Below are 16,720 nucleotides of genomic sequence, written 5' to 3'. Positions count from 1 at the left end.
GCAGGAATTTTCTGACTCCATCAAAAAGAATAACATAAAAATAATAGGTATATCAGAGGGAGAAGAGAGAGAAAATGGTATGGAGAATATATTCAAACAAATAATAGACGAGAACTTCCCAAGCCCATAAAAAGAATAAAAGCCTCAAATTCAAGAAGCAAACAGAACACTGACTTTTCTTAACCACAACAAACCTACTCCAAGGCACATCATAATGAAATTGGCACAAACCAACGACAAAGAAAAAATTCTCAGGGCAGCCAGGGAAAAGAAGAATACTACATATAAAGGAAGGCCTATTAGATTATCATCAGATTTCTCAGCAGAAACTCTACAAGCTAGAAGAGAGTGGACCCAATATTTAAAGTCCTGAAAGAGAGGAACTTTCAGCCAAGAATACTATACTCATCAAAGCTATCCTTCAAATATGAAGGAAAAATAAAAACATTCACAAATACAGAAAAGATGAGGGAATTTATCATCAGAAAACCCCCACTCCAGGAAATACTAAAGGGGGTTTTCCAACCAGATACAAAGAACAAAACAAAACAAAACCACAAGTAAAAGCTCTACCAAGAACATAATAAAACCAAATTTAAACTGTGACAACAACAACAACAAAAAAAGGGGGAGAGGACGGAGATTAACAGTAGCAAAGGACGATGGAGTGCAGAAAGATTTATAAAATAGGGTAGTACAATGAATATGGTAGGTACCCTTTTCTTTACTTAATGGTAACCACCCTTGAAAAAAACAACCACAGAAGCACATGACTTAAAAAATGTAGCAACAGAGGAAAGAAGTATGGAATATAAACAAACAAAAACAAATGATAGAAAAACAAAAGAGAAGAATCAAACAAGATACAAGACTAACAGAAAGCAATTTATAAATGGGGATAGGAAACCCACAAGTGTCAATAATTACACTAAATGTAAATGGATTAAACTCACCAGTAAAAAGACACAGAGTAGCAGAATGGATCAAAAAAGAAAATCCAACTGTATGCTGCTTACAAGAAACACATCTAAGCAACAAGGATAAAAACAAATTCAAAGTGAAAGGCTGGAAAATGATACTCCAAGCAAGTAACATCCAAAAAAAAAGCAGGTTTAGCAATACTCATATCTAATAATGCTGACTACAAGACAGCAAAAGTACTCAGAGACAAAAATGGTCATTTCATAATTATTAAGGGGACTCTGAATCAAGAAGACATAACAATCCTTAATATATATGCACCAAACCAAGGAGCACCAAAATATGTAAGACAGCTACTTATTGACCTAAAAACAAAAACTGACAAAAATACAATCATACTTGGAGACCTCAATACACTGCTGATGGCTCTAGATCATTCATCTTAACAGAAAATCAATAAAGATATATTGGCCTTAAACGAAACACTAGAGCACCTGGATATGATAGACATCTACAGGACATTTCATCCCAAAGCGACAGAGTATACATTTTTCTCCAGTGTACATGGATCATTCTCAAGAATTGACCATATGTTGGGCCACAAAAATAACATCAGCAAATTAAGAAAAATCGAAATTGTACCAAGCATATTTTCTGATCATAAAGCCTTGAAACTAGAATTCAACTGCAAATAAGAGGGAAAAACCCCCACAAAAATGTGGGAACTAAACAACATAATTTTAAAAAATGAATGGGTCAAAGAAGAAATAAGCACATAGATCAAAAGATATATACAGACAAAGAAAAATGACAATACAACATATCTGAATTTCTGGGATGCAGCAAAAGCAGTAATAAGAGGAAAGTTCATAGCACTTCAGACCTATATGAACAAAAAAGAGAGAACCCAAGTAAACCACTTAACTTCACACCTTAAGGAACTAGAAAAAGAAGAACAAAGACAGTGCAAAACCAGCCAAAGAAAGGAAATAATAAAAATCAGAGCAGAAATAAATGAAATAGAGAACAGAAAAACTATAGAAAATATTAATAAAACAAGGAGCTGGTTCTGTGAAAAGATCAACAAAATTGACAAATCCTTGGCAAGACTCACCAAGGAAAAAAAGAAAAAGGACTCATATAAACAAAATCCAAATGAAAGAGAAGAAATCACAACAGACATCATAGATATACAAAGAATTATTGTAGAATACTATGAAAAACTATATGCCACCAAATTCAACAATCTAGAAGAAATGAATAAATTCCTAGAACAATACAACCTTCCTAGACTGAGTCATGAAGAAGCAGAAAGCCTAAACAGACAAATTAGCAGGGAGGAAATTGAAAAAACTATTAAAAACCTCCTCCAAAATAAAAGTCCAGGGCCAGACGGCTATACTAGTGAATTCTATCAAACATTCAAAGAAGACTTGTTTCGTATTCTTCTCAAAGTCTTCCAAAAAATTGAAGAAGAAGCAATACTTCCAAACACATTTTATGAGGCCAACATAACCCTCATACAGAAACCTGGCAAGGACACACAAAAAGAGAAAACAACAGACCAATATCTATAATGAATACAGATGCTAAAATACTAAACAAAATACTAGCAAATCGAATACATCAACATATTAAAAAAAATAATACATCACGATCAAGTGGGATTCATCCCAGAATCTCAAGGATGGTTCAACATTCATAAAACGGTTAACGTAATACACCATATCAACAAAACAAAGAACAAAAACCTCATGATTTTATCAGTAGATGCAGAAAAGGCATTTGATAAAATACAACACAACTTTATCTTTACGACACTCAACAAAATGGGTATAGAAGGAAAATATCTCAACATGATAAAGGCCATATATGATAAACCATCGGCCAACATCATGTTAAATGGCATAAAACTGAGGATTTTCTCCTTAAATCAGGAACAAGACCAGGTTGTCCACTCTCTCCACTCTTATTTAATGTCATGCTAAAGTTCTGGCCAGAGCAATCAGACAAGATAAAAAAATAAAAGGCATCCATATCAGAAAAAAAGAAGTAAAGGTATCACATTTTGCAGATGATATGATCCTATACATCGAAAACCCCAAAGAATCCACAAAAAGATTACTAGAAACAATAAACTAATACTGTAAGGTCGCAGGATACAAAATTAATATACAAAAGTTTATAACCTTTCTGTATGCCAACAATGAAATATTAGAAAACTAACTCAAAAAATAATCCCCTTCACGATTGCAACACAAAAAATAAAATACCTCGGAATAAACATAACAAAGAATGTAAAGGACCTATATAACAAAAACTACAAAGCATTGTTAAGGGAAATCGAAAAGGATACAATGAGATGGAAAAATATTCCTTGTTCTTCGATAGGAAGAATAAATATAATCAAAATGGCCATATTACCCAAAGTAATTAATAAATTTAATGCAATTCTCATAAAAATTTGAATGACATTTACAAAAGAAATGGAACAAAAAATCATCAGATTTATATGGAAGTATAAAAAACCCCAAATAACCTGACCTGTGGTGGCTCAGTGGATAAAGCGTCGACCGGGAAATGCTGAGGTTGCCGGTTCAAAACCCTGGGCTTGCCTGGTCAAGGCACATATGGGAGTTGATGCTTTCAGCTCCTCCCCCCTGTCTCTCTCTTCTCTCTCTCTCTCTCCCTCTCTCTCTCTCCTCTCTAAAATGAATAAAACAAACAAACAAACAAAAAAACCCCAAATAGCCAAGGCAATCCTAAGGAAAAAGAATGAAGCTGGGGGCATTACAATACCTGACTTCAAACTTTATTATAGGGCCATGACAAACAAAACAACATGGTATTGGCAGAAAAATAGACACTCAGACCAATGGAATAGAATAGAAAGTCCAGAAATAAACATATATATGGGCAAATAATTTTCGATAAAGGGGCCAACAACACACTATGGAGAAAAGAAAGCCTCTTCAACAAATGGTTCTGGGAAAACTGGAAAGCCACATGCAAAAGAATGAAACTCGACCACAGCTTGTCCCCTTGTACTAAAATTAATTCAAAATGGATCAAAGGCCTAAATATAAGACCTGAAACAATAAAGTACATAGAAGAAGAAATAGGTTCTAAACTCATGGACCTTGGTTTTAAAGAGCATTTTATGAATTTGACTCCAAAGGAAGAGAATTGAAGGCAAAGATAAATGAATGGGACTACATCAGACTAAGAAGTTTTTGCTCAGCAAGAGAAAATGACAACAAAATAAACAAAAAGCCAACTAAATGGGAAATGATATTTTCAAACAACAGCTCAGATAAGGGCCTAATATCCAAAATATACAGAGAACTCATAAAACTCAACAACAAACAAACAATCTAGTAAAAAATGGGAAGAGGACATGAACAGACACTTCTCCCAGGAAGAAATACAAATGGCCAACAGATATATGAAAAGATGCTCATCTTCATTAGTTATTAGAGAAATGCAAATCAAAACTGCAATGATATACCACCTCACACCTGTTAGATTAGCTGTTATCAACAAGACAGGCAATAGCAAATGTTGGAGAGGTTGTAGAGAAAAAGGAACCCTCATTCACTGTTGGTGGGAATGTAAAGTAGTACAACCATTATGGAAGAAAGTAAGGTGGTTCCTCAAAAAACTGAAAATAGAACTACCTTATGACTCAGCAATCCTTCTACTGGGTATATACCCCCAAAACTCAGAAATATTGATATGTAAAGATACATGCCGCCCCATGCTCACTGCAGCATTGTTCACAGTGGCCAAGACATGAAAACAACCAAAAAGCCCTTCAATAGAAGACTGGATAAAGAAGATGTGGCACATATACACTATGGAATTCTACTCAGCCATAAGAAATGATGACATCAGATCATTTACAACAAAATGGTGGGATCTTGATTACATTATATGGAGTGAAATATGTAAATCAGAAAAAACCAAAACTACATGATTCCATACATTAGTGGGACATAAAAAGGAGACTAAGAGACATGGACAAGAGTGTGGTGGTTACAGGAGGTGGGGGGAGGAGGGAGAAGGGAATAAGGAGGGGGAGAGGCACAAAGAAAACTAGATAGAAGGTGACAGAGGACAATCTGACTTTGGGTGATGGGTATACAACATAATGGAATGACAAGATAACCTGGACATGTTTTCTTTGAATATATGTACCCTGATTTATTGATGTCACCCCATTAATAAAAATTTATTTATAAAAAATAAGGAAGAAAATTCATATTAGGACACACAGAGAAGATAGCTGTCTACATAGGAGAGAAGCCTCGGAGAAATAAAACCTGCTGACCCCTTGACTTTGGACTTCCAATTTTCAGGACTGTGAAAAATAAACTGTTGCTTTTTAAGTTATTCAATTTGTGATATTCTGTTATGGCAGCTCTAGCAGACTAATATAATAAAGAGAGGAATCTTTCTCTTCTATTTATGAGTTAAATTTTTCCCACTAAGAAATTATATCTCCGTACTTAGAGAATGCATTATCCCTTGGACTGAAGCTTAGGATATTGTATCTCATGCTTTTTGGTACAGAGTTTTAAGTCTAGAACTTTCATTATAGTGGGAAACTTCAGGTGTGTAGTTAGTTGGTTGAGATATATGGGTAGTAAAAGTGGGTGACTGACTGAATATTTGACATTGCATATGGCAGTGTGTTATAGGAAGTGAGTGACCTTGTAATTTTGAAGACATACTTAATGTAAGTTTTCTATATTACAAAAACAAATGAGAAAATTAATACCTGAACTCTGACCATCTGAATGTTATTATCAGCTATAGATACTTTATTCTATTTTCTATTGTTTTTATTTTTATTTACTGTATTTTCTCCTGTATAAGATGCTCTCATGTATAAGACGCAGCTTAATTTGGGGGCCCAAAATTTGAAAAAAAATGTATTACATCAAGTTATTGAACTCAATTTTTATTCATCATAAAATTCATACAACTCCTCATCACTGTGAAAACTCCCATCCATTAGCTTGTCCTCATCAATGCTTGATGATGAATCACTGTCTTCATATATTGCCTCATCCTCAGTTCCATCCATGGCATTTGAAATGACACACTTCTTAAATGCAAGTAAAAAAATCTACAACTACTCTGTAAGATGCACCCAGTTTTTAGACGCCAAATTTTTCAAAAAAAGGTGTGTCTTATACATGGGGAAATACGAACATACACATTTCACCCTTAGGTATACAATAAATTATTGGGATTATATATACAATTTAACAATTTTACTTTAAGAGTGAGAAAACTCAGGTACACAGATGTGATATTCCTTGCTTTATTTGTTGATATTAAGGAGCTTGCTTTACTTAATATGCATAGGGTTGAAATTTAATTCTTAATTTATAAAATCCAAGGAACTTCCCATAATTTCATGCTTAGGCTCAATGATAACATATCAATAAAATATAAAATGAGATGTGGCATGAGACGCTATAAGGTTTCAAATGGCATATAAGTTGACCTATTTATTTTTCTTTCCCAAATATGGTTTCTTATATAAGAAACTCGAACAGAATAAGGTGTTCAGTATAAAAGGTAAAGCTGTGATGTTGACTTCAAAGTTAGCAGTTGAAACCACTCACTGCCTTACACTAAATTGTAAAAGGTCAGTTATCAGAGAGAAAAAGATCAGTTTAGACTTCGACTTAGTGTAGCAATGCTTTAGTTGGCATTGGATAACCAGATTAATCAAGTTGCCTTATTGGCTTTCTTTTATCACCTACTTTTTATTTTCTGAAAGGGCATATTTAATTCTAATATTTTTAAACCATATTTTCTATTTTTAAAAATATTTTTTATTTATTGATTTTAGAGAGAGGAGAGAGAGAGAGAGAAAGAAAAATGACAGGGTCGGGGAAAGGAGCAGGAAGCATCAACTCATTTCTTCTCACAGGTGCCTTAACCAGGCAAGTCTGAGCTGCTTCGAACCAGAGACCTCAGCATTGCAGGTTAACATCTCATCCACTGCGCCACAGGTCAGGCTTAATATGTTTTAACTGAGAGAAAATAATATGATTATATGAAAAATATAGAAATCAGAAAGAATAAAATAATTATAAAGAAAAACAATCATTACAAATCAAAATAAGAAAAATACATTAATATTTTAAAGCATCTAGGTTAACAAAATTCTGAGAGTATGATGCAATTTTGGGGACATGATCTTTAAAATGAAAGTATCAACAACATATAATGCATATTACATGTTTAAATACATGAGCAACATTACAAAAAACACTCAGATTTGGTTCTTCATTGCTATTGTATAGAGAAGCAAACATTGCTGTTTCCTGGTTTATGCCCAGTGAATAGGTGATAGCTTGCAATCTATCCAGAATTGCTCATATGCAATCAGTAGACGTGATGCCTTATGTGACAGCTCTTCATTTAGTTTAATTTACTGTAACTCACATGTATTAATATCCTTATAAGCTCCCTGGTGTCCCATTTCCGGCAGAGTGTGCGTCTAATTTTCTCTGGCTGGGGTTCCCTTGTGAAATATTTGGGAACTCTTTCATGGAAAGCATCAGAAAGCAAAGGATGCTGCTTGGAGTAAATTTTTATGTAATCTGTTCCTCAAAAGGTGATAAAAATGTAGTTGAAAGAAATTGTTGCAACATTTATTGCAAAATTTAAAATAGCATATTGTATTGAAAATTATACCATTGAATAAATGTAATATATTTTGTTTTTCTTACCATATTTCATTCCTAAATTTCACAAATATTTATTAACTCCATAATATACATTTATACACCATACACTATATTCATATAACATAGTGGTATATATTGTAGAGATCCAGAACAGGTTGTAGAAAATTTCATTTTCACCACGATGAGTAAATAGATATCTCCCACCAAAAAATGATGAATGCTTGATAAGCTGTAAAGAATTATCTATATATTTACAATAAGATGGCTCATGAATTTTTATTCTATGCAATATGCTATATTCTCTTAATATTATTTTTAATGCAAAATTTTACATCAAATTTCTTCAGTAGGACCTTCTTAAATCTTGCTCTGTGTCCTTTTGGTGAGTCTCCATCATTGTTTGCCTGTGTCCTTTTGAAGACAGTATAAATCATTTCAGGCATACTTGTTAAATTTTATATCTCAGCTATGAAATTAGCTTTTTTTCCCAAAATTTTCACTACCTTTAGTGAAAAATGGTATTTAAGAACCAAGTTTGTGGTGTTTGGTGTGTTCATTGCTACCTGTGTCATCATTGCTGGTAGGTTGGCTCAATGGGCAGGGAAAGGGAATATGACATAACTCATTTTCACATCTGTTCATCTTTTTATTCTTTTTTCTAAAAACCATGAGTTTGTAATGATCTATTAGAGTCTTAAAAGTGACTTAATAAGTCTTAAAACATATTAATAGATAGGTTTCCATTTTTCAAATTTATAATAATTGCGTGATGGTGATAATCTGTTGCTAAACTACTGACTAAACACTAACATTAACAGACATATTTATTATAAATGCATGTAATATAAATTATTTTCTTTAAAATTTTTACTATTTCAAAATATTATTTATCTTTAATTTTCAAATGTGCTAAAGTCAAGTCAATGTGTCATTTTTTTTACTTCTACTATGTTCATAAGGATTCAAGTACCATACTTTACATTATAATAAAATTCTCTATTATGTGCTGATGTGTGTGTAACTTTCCAAGAGCTTTCATTTAAAATAATTTCAAAAAGTGAACAGAGATGCATATGCTTTCTAGCAGTTTATAAGTCAGTAATTTTTGTAAAGAAAAGTGGCAAATAGAGATTTTCTACATTGTTGAATATTCAGCATATTTTAGTACTAATCAAGTTATCACAAACTAAATTATATGCAATTGTGAATTGTTAGTTTTCTTAAGTATAATTTCATATTCGTTGACACATCTTCTTCTGAATTAATTTTTAATATTCCATGACAAATTGGAGTTTTAAAATCATAGCTGATACTAATTTGATTAAATTTTAAAATAGACATTAAATTTATAGTCTTTATACATAAACTTTTTTCATATAAGTGATGAATTATTCTATGATAGATATTTTAGTTAAGATTTTATTTCTTTCAAGAGTATTTGTATATATTTATAAACATTAACATCAAATTATTTAAAACCATTGAAGCCTATTTTAAGATTTTCATATTTTTTTTTGAATTGGGAATTAATAAAAAAACATACAATTTTTAAACCTGTGAAAAGTAAGGCTCAAACAATAACACACAGGTAATTTAAGTAATTTTGGATTAATTAAATAATTAAACTGGTTTAGCCATAGACCTCTGCTAGTCAACTGTTTGCATACCCACACAGAATAAACCATTATGCTTGAGTCTAATAGTTTAATCAAACAAAAATCAGACTATCAGTCTTCATAGCAGAGGATTTTAATTTTTTTTTTATTTATTCATTTTAGGGAGGGGAGAGAGAGAGAGAAAGAGAGAAAAAGGGAGAGGAGAAGGAAGCATCAACATCCATATGTGCCTTGGCCAGCCAAATCCAGGTACTTAAACTGGCAACCTCAGCGTTCCAGGTTGATGATTTATCAACTGTGCCACCACAAGTCAGGTCAACAGAGTTTTTTTTAAAAAGCATAAAACATTGTCATGCAACATGACTGGTGGTGGTGCAGTGGATAGGACATTTACCTAGGATGCTGAGGAACCAGGTTCGAAACCCAAGGTCATCAGCTTGAGCACGGGCTCATCTGGCTTGAGTGCAGGTTTGCTAGCTTGAGCACAAGATCATCAACATGATCCCAAGGTCTCTGGCTTGAGCCCAAATATCATTGGCTTGAACCCAAGGTCACGGGCTTGAGCAAAAGGTCACTGTCTCAGCTTGAGCCCTTCTCTTCAGTCAAGATACCTATGAGATACAATAAATTAATAAAGTGATAAAACTACAAGTTGATTCTTTTCATCTCTTTCCTTTCCCATCTCTCTCTCTCAAAAAAATCAAACAAATTATACATTGCTATACAGTAAGAAAAGTAAAAAAAAAAGTGTATTATAATTAATTTTTCATTAGATGAAAATAATGAACTTAGTTTTGAAACATAATAGATCAATTATTAAATTTAGTAAGTCTTAATACTAGAGCTGTCCATGCCACCTACCAGGAATGTATTTTCAGAGCAATCACTTAAATATTTCAACTCAATCTATAAAACAGGGATAATGATATCTTTTCTTTCTTTCTCATAGTTATTGTGAAATTCAAATCAAATAGTTGCATACTTAAAAGAACTTTCTAAACCTGCAAATTAATATATAAATATTATTTTCATTTTTTACATATTTCTTTATATTGTATTGTGTTCTTTTTTATATTTTTAAGTGATTTAAAATATTCAGCCCTGGCCAGATGGCCAGCAGAAAATTGTTGGCAGGGCAGGTGGAAGTCCTGGGTTTGATTCCCAGTCAGAGCACACAGAAAAAGTGACCATCTGCTTGTCCACCCCTTCTCTTCTCTTGTCCTCTCATAGCCATGGCTCGAATGAACAAGTTAGCCCCATGTGCTGGGGATGGCTCCACGGCTTCGCCTCAGATGCTAAAATAGCTTGGTTGCTAAGCAATCGAGCAGCAGCCCCAGAGGTGCAAAACATCAGCCCCAGACAGGGTTGCCAGGTGGATCTCAGTTGGGGCATATCTGGGAGTCTGTCTGTTCACCTCCCTGCTTCTCACTTGATAAAAAAAAAACAAAAAAGGCCCTGGCTGGTTAGCTTAATGGTAGAGTGTCAGCCTGGCGCGTGGATGTCCCAGTTTCAATTTCTGGTGAGGGCACACAGAAGAAGCAACCATCTGCTTCTCCTCCCCTTCCCCATCTCTCTCTCTCTCTTTCTCTCTCCCTCTCCTGTAGCCCTGACTTGATTGGTTCAAGTAAGTTGACCTCAGGCTCTGAGTATGGCTCCATGGCCTCTACCTCAGGTGCTAAAAACATGGTTCTGGTTGCTGAACAACAAAGCAAGGACCTCAAATGGGCAGAGCTTTGCCCCTCAGTGAGCTTGCCGAGTGGTTTCCGATTGGGGTGGATGAGGGAATCTGTATTTCTACTTCTTTTCCACTCACTAAAATTAAAAAACAAAAAAATTAAAATTGTCTTCTACTCTTTTTCTTCCATTTCACAAGAATTATGAAGAACTCTCCAAAGGCTTGCTATAATGTAGAGTTTCATTATAAGAAAAACCATTATAATGTAAAAATGCAATTATCAAAGAGGAAGCAAGCAAAAACAGCTGTGCTCCCAGGCATTCCCAAACTACGGCCTCTGGGCCGCATGCGGACCCCTGAGGCCATTTATCTGGCCCAGGGGCACCTCTTTCTTGGTAGTCAGTGAGAGGAGCACTGTATGTGGCGGCCCTCCAACGGTCTGAGGGACAGTGAACTGGCCCCCTTTGTAAAATGTTTGGGAACCCCTGCAATCCTTTCATACTTTTCTAGATTTTGACCAATATAATGTGGAAATCACATTATATGAGTCATTCATCTAGTTCTTAAGAGGTCTTGCGACCTCTGCTTTCACCCTTTTGATGCTACCTTATGGCTTCCATTAAAAAAAAACAAAAACAAATAAATAAACAATCAAAAATGCCATTTTAGCCTAGAGGAGGTTGGTGGGAAGACACATGAGGAAAATTTGAACAAGAATCAACTTCCAGATATTAGTGAATTTATCTTAAGCATTCCATCCCATCTGTCCCTTTGGTGACAGCAAATACAGCCAAGAAACTATACAGCTAACTTCCAGATTTGTGAACAGTACTAAAGTATTGTTTTAAGCCACTAGATATGGAAGTGTTCTTTACCACAATAGATAACTGATAAAATTTCAAAGGATAACACCTTGAAATATCTTACTATATATATTTTACCCACTACGTTCTGATCAATGTAAACCTTTCTATATACTAAAATAAAACTTGGACGGTGCTCAGTTAATTGTTGGTTCTCAGGTAAGTGAGGAAAATTAGTAATGATGAAATAATTATCAGTAGTTGTCCAATTCTGTGTATATATTTTCAGTTTGAGTCCTGCTCATAAAATAGCTATTTCTATTTTTATTTTCAAGAAAAATAAGGGTATTGTAGGTGTGTATATGTTTTTGTTACAGGTAAAATAATTTTGTTTTGCATCCCCTCATGTGTGATACTATGGTCTCAATTCTGTTAGAGACTATAGCCTACTTTTACATCACTAGACTTCTCAGTGCCGCCAAAGTATTTTTTAGACTGTTAGCATGTTGGTTTTATATTATTACAGATGTTTAGAGTGAGAGGAGCCGAATTAAATAAGAAATAGTACTTAAAATTAGGGGAATTCTTAAAAATCTAAACTAAATACAGGTTTATTGGTATTGTTATATTTAGATTCAATAGTGCTATTACAATAATTATTACTTTATAATAAAGATATGAGTACAGAAAAATATATATTTGTCTGGCTTTTTTTTATACAGAAGTATCTTAGAATGGTATTAACAGGTATTATTCTCAAGAAATACCTTTCAGTCAGTTTTGAAACTAATCTCCAACAAGAAGTATACATATTTAGAATAATGTCTCATCAGGATTAAAATTTTTTTTTTAATTGATTGATTTTAGAGAGAGAAAGGAAGGAGAGAGAGAGAGAGAGAGAGAGACAGTAACAATGATCTGTTCCTGTATGTGCCCTGACTGGGGATCAAAATGGCAACTTTTGTGCTCGGGCCAACATTCTATCAACTGAACTACCTGGCCAGGGCATAGAATTTTTTATAATTGAACTCACACAGTATGTAACCTTTTCAGATTGGCTTCTTTCACTAAGTAATATACAGTTGAGTTTCTTCTATATCTTTTCATGGCCTGATAACATTTCTTTTTAGCACTCAATAATATTCCATTGTTTGGATGTACAGTTTATTTATTCACCTACTGATGGCAATTTTGGTTGCTTCCAAGTTCTGGCAATTATAAACAAAGCTGCTGTAAACATCCATGTACAAGTTTTTGTGTGGACATAGCTTTCCATTTCTTTGGAGTAAATACCAGAGAATGTGATTGCTGGGTTGCATATGGTAAAAGTAGGTTTAGTTTTTAAGAAAATGACAAACTGTCTTCTAAAGTGGCCATGCCAGTTTCTATTCCCACCAGCAATGAATAAGTTCTTCTCTCTCTTCATCCCTGCCAGCGTTTGGTGTCAGTGTTTTGGGTTTTAGCCATTCTAACAGGCATGTAATCTCATTCCTATTTTATTTTGCATTTCACTGATAGCATATGATGTGAAACATCTTCTCAAATGCTTATTTGCAGTATGTGTATATATTCTTACTGAGTTGTGTTTTAAGGTCCTTGGCCTATCTTTTGTTTTTGTTGTTTTGTTTTATTTTTATTTATTTATTTATTTATTTATTTATTTATTTGTATTTTTCTGAAGCTGGAAACGGGGAGAGACAGTCAGACTCCCGCATTCACCCGACCGGGATCCACCCGGCACGCCCACCAGGGGCAACGCTCTGCCCACCTGGGGGCGATGCTCTGCCCCTCCAGGGCATCGCTCTGCCACGACCAGAGCCACTCTAGCGCCTGGGGCAGAGGCCAAGGAGCCATTCCCAGCGCCCGGGCCATCTTTGCTCCAATGGAGCCCCGGCTGCGGGAGGGGAAGAGAGAGACAGAGAGGAAGGAGGGGAGGGGGATGGAGAAGCAAATGGGCGCTTCTCCTATGTGCCCTGGCCAGGAATCGAACCGGGGTCCCCCGCATGCCAGGCCGACGCTCTACCGCTGAGCCAACCGGCCAGGGCCTGTTTTGTTTTGTTTTGTTTTATTTTTTAAAGTGGTTTGTTTGTTTTCTTATTCTTGAGTTTTAAGGGGTATAATTTGTTTAACAGTCCTTTCACATATGTGTCTTTTGTAAATATTTCCCCCAGTATTTGCCTTGTGTTCTCATTATCTTGACAAGATATTACACAGTGCAAAAGTTTTTAATTTTAATGAATTTTAGCTTATAAATTATTTCTGTAAGGGACTGTGTTTTGGGTATTGTATCTAAAATGTCATCACCATGCCTAAGGTTAGCCTCTTTTTTTTCAAAAGGTTTAATTTCCTATTTAATATTTAGGTTTATGATCTATTTTTAGTAAAATTTTTGAAGGGTATAAGGTCTGTGTTTAGATTCATGTGCTTTCCCTAATGGATGTTCAGTTATTCCAGTACAGGGGATCCTCAGGTTACAACACAGTTCAAATTTTGGTGTAAGTTTATACACCATAGCTCAAGTCACTTACCTATCCTAACGCAATTGTAAAATCATAATCTAGAACATAAAAAGAAAACTAAGCCAAAGGAAAGGAATGCAAATATACTATATTGTACACTGTACTGTAGTAACAAAAATGACAAAAAATGACTGTAAAAGAATTTTTTACCTTTATTCCTGTGGTTGGCTTGCACACTGGAAGAAGAATCGCAAGGTTGGAGAAAGTAGCCTATTGAAAGGAGGAAGCTGCAGAGAGGCAGGAGAACCTGCAGAAGATGCTGGAGATACTGGGTCAGGTGGATCAAGATTCCTAAGGAACATGTAGGAGACGCTGGAGATGATTCTGCCTGTACTACAGGTGTTTCATCTTGAGAAACAGCTGATGTAGAGGGTACAGGATCGGCTGCAGGCCTCTCTACCTTCTTAAAGAATTGTTCCAGGCTAGTCTGGAAGGTTGATCACTTCATTTCTGACAAAACCTATCTCAATTTTTGAAAGTTTTTATGGGAGTAAATGTTGTAAATTCAAAACATTGTATGTCAAGACTATCATAAACCGAGGGACACCTGCATTGTTTTTTGAAAACAGTACCTTTCTCCATTGTATTGCTTTCAAATATCGGTTGAGTATATTTATTTAGGTATATTTTTGGGCTCTTTATATTCTATTTCATTGACTTATTTGTTCACTGTTTAGCCAGTGCCACACTGTGCCGTATAGTGAGTATAAAATTGGGTACTGTCAATTCTCCAAGTTTGTTTTCCTTCTGAGTGTTTTGTGTCTCCATATAAACATTGCTTATCATTTTGTGTTTGTCTTAGAATGAATTCTCTTTGATAACTTATTCCAAAATAATTCTAACTTTAATACGTTAACATTTTTTACCTGTATGTACACACTCTAAATACTCACAGAATTCTTTTAACTATTTTCTATTTTTTTTAATCCAATTCAGGAGATTAGACTTCTATTTAATTATAGCTTGTTAAAAGGTCTTGACAATTGTTTTGACTTTCTCTGTCTTATTGTTCTTTCTTTCCCTCATAGCCCACTGTCTCTTATCTTCTTTTCACTCAATATTTTTTTTGAGAATGAGGCCCTACATGAATAAGTCCTTTACTTGTTTAATAACATCAAAGTGCTATAAAAATCACAATCACATGGAGAAAGTAGGAAGAAAAAAGAGCTACAATTATACATTACATGTAAACAGCAAGTATTCCTTTTAATTTCAAGTTTTCAAGTAGCAATATCGTGTTCTCTGAGAATTCTACTCACTGTATTAAAATGTGGAAAACATAATAGCTGAGAAATTCAGAACTCATTATAGCTTTTATTTTAATTGCTGTTAGATTAATTCTGTCAGTATGAAGAACTTTACTAAAAATTAAACTATATTTCTTGAAATAAGCTGTTTTCCAGAATAGAAATACTAAATTATCAAATTGTATATATTGGTAAAAATTGATTTAGAAAAAATAAATTAACTGCTTAAACTGGTTTTCATCAGCTCACTGTAGTAAACTTTGTTTCTATATTTTCACAATTAAAATATGTTATATGGCTACTATAGACAGCAGTCAGTAAATCTCAGCTTCATCAAATTAAAGGTTAGTAGTTCTTCATGTAGAGGATTGTATTTAGAGATTTTTTTTTGCCTTCTGAACTAACAGACAAGTTGATTGGCCTTCAGGCCTGGGATCTTGGGTCATGCCATTGATAAAGTTCAGTGGCTAAGCAAGAGGTCACTGATTACTATTTATAATTTGTTTTCTGATAATTTTATCATGCACATGTACTCAGAGGCCATGGGTGGCAGTTCATAAATTGAAACAAATGAATAAAAATTGTAAAACTAATTCTGTCAATTTTCAAAGCATTAAGATATTTGTTATAATCATTTAAATTAGTATGACTTCATGCATTAACTATAAAGCAGAGATAGACAATAACAAAATATCATTCTGTGTGTGCCCCTTCATGAATTTTTAGCTATGAATTTTTAAAATGATACTGGTGAAGAATTACAAAAATCAACACAAAATATTAAAGAATAATTCTTTTCATATAATTCACAATTTCTCATTGCTATTCTCTTATTTCTTAATGTTCAAGAATTTGAACACTTTATCTCTTTTATATACACAATGATATGTTCTATCTAAAATATATCTTATATATAAGTTTCTAGACTAGTCATTGGCAAGTATTCACCTCTTACTATTCGTCAAATCTCTCTTGGTGAATTCCGTCTTGGTGAAAACTTTTTGGTAGACAAATGTTTTATTCTGTTTGATTTACAAACAGAAATTCTATATTGAATTTGCTTTAGTTGTCATAGCAAAATATGTTTTATACTTCATTAAGAAGTTTCTTAATATCTTGAAAAACATAATATGTAGTTATAGTTTAAAATAATATTTTATTAATAGCAAGTTTAAAAATAAGCTTTTGTTTGCATGCATGAACATTAATTAAGTCAAAGGTCTTATAAA

This window comes from Saccopteryx leptura, chromosome 7, assembly GCF_036850995.1.
Source record: "Saccopteryx leptura isolate mSacLep1 chromosome 7, mSacLep1_pri_phased_curated, whole genome shotgun sequence".
Classification (NCBI taxonomy): Eukaryota; Metazoa; Chordata; class Mammalia; order Chiroptera; family Emballonuridae; genus Saccopteryx; species Saccopteryx leptura.
The sequence above is the reverse complement of the archived record's forward strand: the minus strand, read 5'-3'. Positions refer to the sequence as shown.